The sequence below is a fragment of the Lathyrus oleraceus genome, chromosome 5 (assembly GCF_024323335.1).
Source record: "Lathyrus oleraceus cultivar Zhongwan6 chromosome 5, CAAS_Psat_ZW6_1.0, whole genome shotgun sequence".
Lineage (NCBI taxonomy): Eukaryota > Viridiplantae > Streptophyta > Magnoliopsida > Fabales > Fabaceae > Lathyrus > Lathyrus oleraceus.
Window position 1 is genome coordinate 234118598 of NC_066583.1, and position 7451 is coordinate 234126048.

Genomic DNA, 7451 nt, shown 5'->3' on the forward strand with positions numbered 1-7451 from the left:
GAGGCCATAACTCCTACATGGATTGTCCAAAGTGCAAGTTCTTTATATGCACAAACTCCATTTAATGTGTACTTCAATGGTGCATAATTGGATTTCTTTGAAAAGGCTCAATGCAAAAGGTCAAATTTCAACTGGACTGTTAAATGAACCAGGGGTAAAATCGTCCAACTTGTGAAATAATTGGAATTTTTGAGTGGGGATTTTTGCAACACCTCATGAATGGCATTTGAAAATTGTTGGAATAATCATAATATGCCTAGGCCCCATGGTTTGATATCTAGCTTTTGAAATGGACTTGAAATTGCATGACATTACCATGACATGGTGAATTTGCAAAGTACATGGTCAATGGAGAGGGGACTTGTTTCTACACATCATATATGATATTTTGGACTTGCTTGAATCAAAAAATTGGACTGATATGGACTGGTTTGGAGGAAGGGCATAAGGGCCAAATTCACACATAAGCTTAATTTCACTAATTCACTATTTTTCATTAATCATAATTATAGTTGTATTAGTGATCCATATATAAACTTAATCTATAACAGAATTGGAGGACTAATCACTTTTCACAATCACAATTCAGCAATCTAACAGAAAATTTCAAGAAAAACTCTCCAATTCTCTCATTTCTTTCTCACTTTTCACCAAGAACACTTCACACAAAAATTGATCAAACTTCACCAATTCTTGATCAATTCTGAAAATTCCTTTTGTGTTGATCTCCCACCATCCTCTACTCCATCTGTTTTGGAAGTTTGAATCGAGAAGAGCCACCATTCGCAACTGTCCAAGAAAGCTCCATCAATGGTGAATTCGATTTTCGCGCATTAGAAGCAATTTCGATTGAATTTGAGCATAGCATTCAACTCCTGGAAGATCATTCTACGACTGTTTTTGACTTTCACACGCCAATACCTCACGATTCATCACTGTCATCAAACGACGGTAAATTTTCGAACCTCAAGAATTGATAAATGTTCATATGCGTGTGGTAGTTCGTTAGACGTAGTTTATCATGCTAGGCTCGGTTTGTGAAACGGTGGACTATAGGTTGAGAAATCCGAACTCGAAGCTTTGACGCGAAACCTTCTTTCGATCGATCTGTGCGGTAGGATAGGAGTTAGGAGATTTCGTAGGCATATCGTTGTTGTACGTGGAAGGACGATTCCAACGGATATTAGTTTGTGCAATTTGGCGATGAAATGCTTGAACTCGAGCTTGGACATGGAGGACGTACCGCGCGAAGAAGAAGAATTTTCTGGATTTATTTTCTGTTTGATCTTTCAGCTTGCGGTTCCGTTTTCGAATCATGTTCGCGCGCCAGCACATAAGTGCCAAGTGACGTCGTTTTAGCCTTGGCAACATAATTACTGTTATGCCATTTCATCCAATTATTTAATTTAACCATCCTAATTAAATCCAATAATTATGAAATAAATATTTCACAACTTCATAAAATCATAAAATGATCAATAATAATCCAAATAGATTGAAGCTTTTTTTGATGATCTTCATTTTTTTCTCTACTTTTTAATAGATACAAAAAATAAAGTAGTGCTTGAGAGAATTTGAAGTGCCATAGAGATGTTCATGATGTATGCCAAATTCACATGTTACACCATTTTAATCATGAAATCACCATACCATATCCAAATTAATTGAAAATTGACATGATGATTCTTAACTCATTTCTGGAATTTTTGGCATAGGTTTTATAATTTTTAGACCTCTATTTTTTTAATGTGAATTATTGAAATTGAATGTGACAATATGTGACACCTTGTGATATGCTGAATTCTCCAAATTTTTTACCATGCTTCCCCTTGGCCAATGGCCTTAATTTTTTGCATGTAGCACCATTAACATGTTAGCATTCACTGTGAATTTTTGTGGATTTTTCCAATCCATTTCCAATTTGATTAGGAATTTTATCTTCTGCCTATCATTTTTGGGACCTTGTTGGTGACACCTTTGTATATATGTTGCCAAATCCACATACCTTATCCAATGATCATGAAAATTGATAGAGTAGTTCCTAACATGTCAAGATATCATTTGGCTTTGGTCCTACTAATTTCCCATTTACCATCACTGTTTGCCATTGGATTGAAGTTAGTGTACATTTTGTGACTTCATTTGGTTGTGTTTTTGCATGCTTTGACATGTTGAATTAATTCCCATAGTTCCTTTTATCCAAATTGCTTGAAAATTGACATGTAGCTTGTTGAATGTCCTCTGTTTAGGATATAATTTTTGTGGAATTTACTGTGTTGTTTTGATATTTTTTTGATGTGATCTTGCTGGTTGCTCATATGTGGTTTAACATTGCTCACTTTGCCTTACATGTTGCATAGATTGAGATGTGTACATAGTTTGGATATGGGACCAATTGGGATCCCTTTGTTATTGAAATAGCTTGACTTTGATCATGAATTGGTTGCTGTTTTAGGATTTTTCCTTCTTTTGGACCCTAGGCTAGCCCTAGTGGTCTTGTCACTTACATTTGAACTTGTCTTTGGCTTTTCAGGTTAAGAAGTTAAGCCTTAAGGATATTGTTTCACATTTGGGATGTTTTGCTTGATACTTGTAAACTAATGTGGCTGTTTTGTAGGATGTTGGTTCACATTGAGCTTTGTGCTATGCACATTATTGTTGTTTGATTGTACATTATTGATTGATTCTTTGTATTGTTGTTTGATTTTGAATGGGATGCTGATTCTGTGTGACTTTTCCAGGTACCCTTAGTTGCTCAGTTCTCTTAAGAACTTGCATTGCTTTGCTTATAAGCAATTAGCATCGAGGTATTGCACCTCCTTCTTCATGTAGTCTGGAGACCCAACCTGTTATTTGGCCGGGCAAACTGTCTGAAGTCCTCCTTAAGAGGCAATGCTTGTGTATGTTTATATTTGTCCCAAGCAGGAAAAGTCCTCATTCGAGGCAATTGGTGGATCAAAGAGATAAGTAGCCTATCTCCCACTATTCTGTGAGTCTTCTCCTTGCTCCCATTACATGGTTGTAGCATTGAGATCCAAACCCAAGATCTATCGAGTCTAATTGGGGAAAGAGTTCCATCTTTCTGAACTCCCCCACATTCTTATATTTGCATGCTCTCTCGGACTTGAGATAGAAGCAATGAGGCACACCCCTCATATCCTTTCATCTGCTTCACCTGAGCCCCTCAATGGCCAGGTTAAGAGCGACATTTACCTATTACAGTGGACTTTCATAGTCAAACCCTTTTGCTTGAGCCTCATTGAATGGTTATAGCGTGTGCTACTTGAATTTATGTGATTGATTACTTGATTCATTTATACATGATTACTTGATTGCCATTGGGCATTTATCATCTTTGTTTGCCATTAGTGCATGATCATTTCTTTTGTCCTCGTGACATTGATGTTTTCCCATTGAGGAACCAGTTATAAGTCCCTGTGAGTTGGCATCTGTTCCCATGACATGGAAGAGATAGAGTGTAAGACCTCATTGGTCACTCATATCTTCTTTGCTCTTTGTTTGAGCATTGTTGTTGTATGTGAGGATTCATTGTAAGTCCCTGTGAGGTGGCCTTTGTATTCCTAGGATCATACTGTGGAGGTTAACATAAGCCCAGATAGATTGGCAGTTGACTTCCCTGTTTTGTTTTTTTGTTTTATTCTGATGGAGATTAGTGTAAGTCCATAGAGTGGCTTCTGATATCCTTACTTGTTTTAGGAGACAGGTATAAGACCATTGAGTGGCATCCAGTATCCGCTTTTATTTACTTTCATCTGTTACCATGTTCATATCATTGCTCAGTTGTAGCCTATTCCTAAGGACCCACTTGAATCATCTTCTATATGATTTCAAGAGGCGGACCCTCCTAAGAAGTTTTACATTCCACCATTATCCATTCACCTCATTGTGTCCTACCTTTTCACACATACTTTTAAAAACTTGAAATAAGTGTTGTGCAAACATTCTCACCTTCTTTCCAAATTAGAAACTTGGACCTTAAGTCCATGATTTTCCAAACTTCATTTTTGTAAATACTTCATTTTGAATTGACTTTAATCATACTTTGACTTTTTGTAAATAATCCAAATAACTTCACCCATTCAAGTGATTTTGTGGCTTTGTCCATGTTTGTTAAGTTTTCATACATTAGCTATAGGTTTGATTTACCCTAGTTGGTTGATATTAATCTCACCTATTTGTCCTTAGTAGATGAATTGTAAGTCTTCCTTGCTTATTATAGGGCTAACCCCTCTCTAGCAAGTTGAAGCTTTTCTCACATGGTGGACTAGTTGTTATACAAGGTTGAGTTTTCTCCCGTGGGTAACGTAAGACCTTTGAGCTTGTGTTTTAAAATTGAATCCACTAACTTTCAGAAATTTTTTAGCCGAACTACGGCGTTTTGATCCTTTACCTTTTATGGAAGGTACGTAGGCAGCGGGTTCATCCGTTCGAACACAAAAATAATTAACTTGTACATTCTTTTCTCATCATCCCAATCATGTTTGCACAATACTTATGTCATGACAAATAATAATTTTCAAACAACAAAGTGTGAAAAGGGCTCCCTAGGAGTACCTAGGACGCATTGGGTGCCTAACACCTTCCCTTTGCGTAATTTACCCCTTACCCCGATCTCTGATCTTTTTCATTAGTTTTCTACGTGTAAAACTTCTTAGGTTTTTGTTCGCTTTTTAACCAGTCCTTAGGATAAATAAAAGTGCGGTGGCGACTCTATGTTATTGTATACTTTGCTTATGATTTAATCAATAAATCATATAGCGACGAATACACCGCTACAGAAAAGTGGCGACTCTGCTGGGGAAAGATTATTCCTTGGTGGTATTGCCAACTTTTCACCATTGTTGTATGATATATTATTATTTGTTATTTGACATATTTTTGTACAATTTGGGATAACTGTATTGATTGTAATGTTTGAATTGCTTGATATACAAATGTTGTTTGCTTTGGTGATCTCTGTGAGATGAGTTCTATACCCGAACTCGAGTGCACTCTAGGATAGGAGAATGGCATAGTCTTGTTGACTGGTGTGGAGTAGTCCTTAGCCAGTTGACTTGCGAGTCCATTCACTTGGTGGAGGTCATGTTGGATTAATAATGTCACACAAGTTATTTGTGGTTAGGCATTATTCTTTCAATCATGTGCCTTAGAAGCCAAGGACCTTAGTTTACCAAACCCATCTTGGCCTATTTTTAGGACGTAGTGCGGAGGTCGTTCAGATGTAAGTTCTGATGCGATTGTCACGCGATACTACACTCATAAGAGTTTCTCTTGAGAATATTTTTGGAATACGAGTATTCGTTCCTCCGATAATATCCGAAAGATGGAACGATGATTATGGGAACCTCTGATAGAACATGTCTGGCAGGTTTAAACCCTAGTACACTCCCTCTGGGTGGTTCTTAACCAAGACTCCATGCTCGTGACTATCAACAAACCCGTGATTCGTGGTTGAGTCGTTCAAACATCGTTAATATCAATGGATCCCGGATCAGGTGTAAAACCTAAAATCCACCAAAGCGGCTGGTTGATATTAAGGATGATTGAGCTGGTTCATGTACCGTTAATATCAATGGAACTTGGGTGTCGATAAGGTGAAAACCTAAATCCACCAAAATGGATGATTGATATTAGGGATACAATGAGCTTTCCCATGACCTTTGTTTGGTGTGCTTTGCTTGATCCTTGAGTGTGATTGTTGCATTCATGCATTCATACATTCATCCGCATCCATATCATCAGATAAAAAGAAAATTTTCAAGGAACTCAAAGGAGTTTATTTGCAAAAAATTCTTAAACATGAAAAAACCGGGAAATTTTTTTCACCTGATATATCTGATGAGATATTCTCGTATGCGATCAAAATGCTTAAATATTTCAAAGTTTGCAAATAAAACCCTCGGGTTCCTTTGAAATAAAAATCAATCATATGCATAAACACTTCATGCATCATTTGCATAAGCGGGTGTTTTGTTCCGGTCTCCCGTCCTGTGGTCTGACCCTGCGATCTTCATTTATTTTGGAGACGCACCTCACCGGTATTATACCAGAGCCGATTCTTCGAGATTGATGGATCATCTTGAGCAAGAGAATTGTGAACTCGAGGAGGATTTTGCCAGACTTAGTACTGTTGATGGATTTATTCCTGGTTAACCAATCCCGGGCTGGCATTGGCTTTTGTTCTGGGGCATATAATGAGCAAGGTCTGTTCACAAGTGGAGGATTCATCCATGATGATCAGTCTGTAGAAGAGGAAGCTGCTGCTATCATTGAAGAAGATGCAGAGGACATGAGCAATTTTGTTATTCCTGGTGGTGTCTGCCACAATTGGGTCGCTGTGGATGTTCCTGCAGTTATCCATAGATCAGAGTAATATGCTCACTTTGTTTAAAACCCTTCTCCCATGCCAAAAGGAGAAGTGATGACATTGTTGGCAGCATTTAATACAATGATGTTTTCATTCAATTAATGCATTGTTAAACATTTGTTTTTCCATTTGTTTTCACTTTTTTCTTTTTGCATGAAATCAGTGATCACAAAAAACCATGAAAAACAAAAACAGCTTTTTCATCTGCATAAATGATTTGCTTGTTTAAATACAAAAGCTTTTCATTATCCAGAATCATTATGCAGGGATTTCTAAACCCATTGAACATAATGATCCAACGCCATCTCCCAATCTTGAATTCCTTGTATTCGAAGCAGAGGAAGATGATGTTGAAGGGGATTCCTGATGAGATTACCCGAGCACTTGAGTAATGAAAAGCAGATCATTCAGCTGTGTCTCAAGAACCCAGCAACAGTCAGACTGGGGCATTACAAATGTAATGTAAAAAAAAAAAAAAAAAAAAAAAGAGGAGAAGAGGGTGAAAAATCAGAATAAAATGAAAAATCAGGAATTTTTTTTTTAGAGAAAAAAGAAGAATGATACCCTCAAGTCCCTAGTTGACTGATGCTGAATGGATTCAGAGTCGTTATGACCAACTGAATTTGATTGAAGAGAAGAGATTGACTGCCATGTGTCATGGTCAGTTGTATCAGCAGAGAATGAAGAAAGCATTCGATAAGAAGGTCAAGCCTCGGGTGTTTAGAGAAGGTGACCTTGTGCTCAAGAAAGTCTTGTCTTTCGCGCCCGATTCCAGGGGCAAGTGGACTCCAAACTACGAGGGTCCATATGTTGTTAAGAGAGCCTTTTCAGGCGGAGCTTTGATGCTTACAACAATGGATGGGGAGGATTTCACTCGTCCTGTGAATTCAGATGCAGTTAAGAGATACTTTGCCTAAAAAAAAAGTATATGCAAATAAAAAACAGAATATCTCGCTAAGTTGAAAACCCGAAAGGGCGGCTTAGGCAAAAATGAGCGTCTCGATGGAAAACCTGCAAGGGTAGTCCAGGCAAAAATTAGAGACTAAAAAATAAAAAAAAACAT